The following is a 1,716-nucleotide window of genomic DNA, read 5'->3' as shown; positions in this document are numbered from 1 at the left end:
ATAACAATTTCAAACCATAAACTCACAATTGTACAATTTTTTTCAGGAGAATTTGCACAACATCATCTCCGAATTTGCGCAACATGCCATCATAACCGCTCACATCCGCCTCGGTCATCTGCCCTGCAGCCCCAAACCACTGAGATTTCTCCGATGACACTTGCAGACTCAGCTTCCTTTGACCCAAGAGAAATTTTTATCGTAAGAAGAAGAAGAATGGTACATGAGAGAGAAATAAGAGTTTGTTTGGTTTTTTCTTTTTTTTTCTTTCTATTTTTTATTTATTCGTTTTATTACTTTATTATTTAGTGATTGTCGTGTGTTATGCTTAATTGGCGATGTAATTGATGAGACTTAGAACCATTTGAAAAAATTATTTGATTTTTTGTGTGCGTGACTAGGGTTTTTATTTTTGAGATCGTTGCTGCTCTTGCATTTCCTCCAATCTCAAATCGAAGTCATGGGTCACTCCAATGTCTAGAATTCTCACCCCAAAGACCTGGTTATCGCACCTGCTGTGTATGTGGAAACTCTCATGGATTGATCAGGAAGTACAGACTCATGTGTTGCAGGCAATGCTTCCGTAGCAATGCCAAGGAAATCGGTTTCATTAAGTATCGTTGAAGAGTTGTTTCCATTTACAGTGTTGCAGTATTGCTGATGTATCAAACTTGAATTCTGAGAATATTATATTTACTTTACAACTTTGTTGTGGAAAAATAATAATAATGTTAACTACAAAATGCAGCGCTCCCTTATTTTGAAAAACTTTTTAATTTTGTTTTATACATTACTATTTTTATTATTATTATTATTAGATAATTAATTTATTTAATAATTAGAGTTTATTTTTCATCGCCTCTTGGACTCATTCCAATGCTATACATACCTCTCATGTCCTACATATCTCTTTTAGTTGTGCTGAGTTTAGTTAACTTAGGTTATTATCCAAAGTACAAAACAATAAAAAGAAGACTTAGGTTCCTGAATATTTCAGTATCTCATATCTTTATTTTAAAAAATTAATAACAAAAAATCAAACTATCACTATTAATTGTGACGTGTTTAGAACTACACCAAAAAAATGGTATCAAACAATTGAAATGCTTTACTTATGTACTAATAAATATCTAAATGTCTTAAATCGTTTGTTCCTAGAATTTCTTAATTTTGATTATGTTTTATAATTAATAATTGCTTAAAATAAACCTTAATATATCCTTAATATAATCAAACACAATACTATGTATCCTTTTAAGGGCCTAAATGCAATGAGATCCCACCTAAACATTTTTAATTAATATTTACAATATTTAAAAAGAGCAATCGAATAAGTTGCTCTGTATATTTTATCTCAACCACATTATTTCTTTCTCTTAAAGAGTTATTATGCATTCCTTTTTATATCAATCATTTATTTATTTTTGTTTCCAATAAATACAATTTAATTAAGAATTATTAGATTTTGATTTTTTTTATCTTCAAGTGCAACATTTGTTTGTAATTTACAACCCAATAAGTTGTTATGTATTCCTTTTTAATCTCAATCACATTATTTCTTTCTCTTAAATATTTATTTGAATAAGTAGAACTATAAAATTATCGATATACTTATTTATTTTATTATACTTATTATATTTTTAAATAATTTTTAATAAAAATAATAGATATTTTATTTTAAAATACAATATAAATTCATAAAAATACAATATGTAT

The 1,716-nt window shown here is 27.6% G+C and overlaps 1 pseudogene; it reads left to right on the top strand.

Annotated features, from left to right (window-relative positions):
* Positions 1 to 460: 460 nt before the first annotated feature.
* Positions 461 to 638, top strand: LOC131646353 (small ribosomal subunit protein uS14z/uS14y/uS14x-like; annotated as a pseudogene).
* Positions 639 to 1,716: the final 1,078 nt, after the last annotated feature.

Source organism: Vicia villosa, linkage group LG2 (genome assembly GCF_029867415.1).
Source record: "Vicia villosa cultivar HV-30 ecotype Madison, WI linkage group LG2, Vvil1.0, whole genome shotgun sequence".
Lineage (NCBI taxonomy): Eukaryota > Viridiplantae > Streptophyta > Magnoliopsida > Fabales > Fabaceae > Vicia > Vicia villosa.
This window is presented reverse-complemented; position numbering and strand designations above follow the sequence as displayed.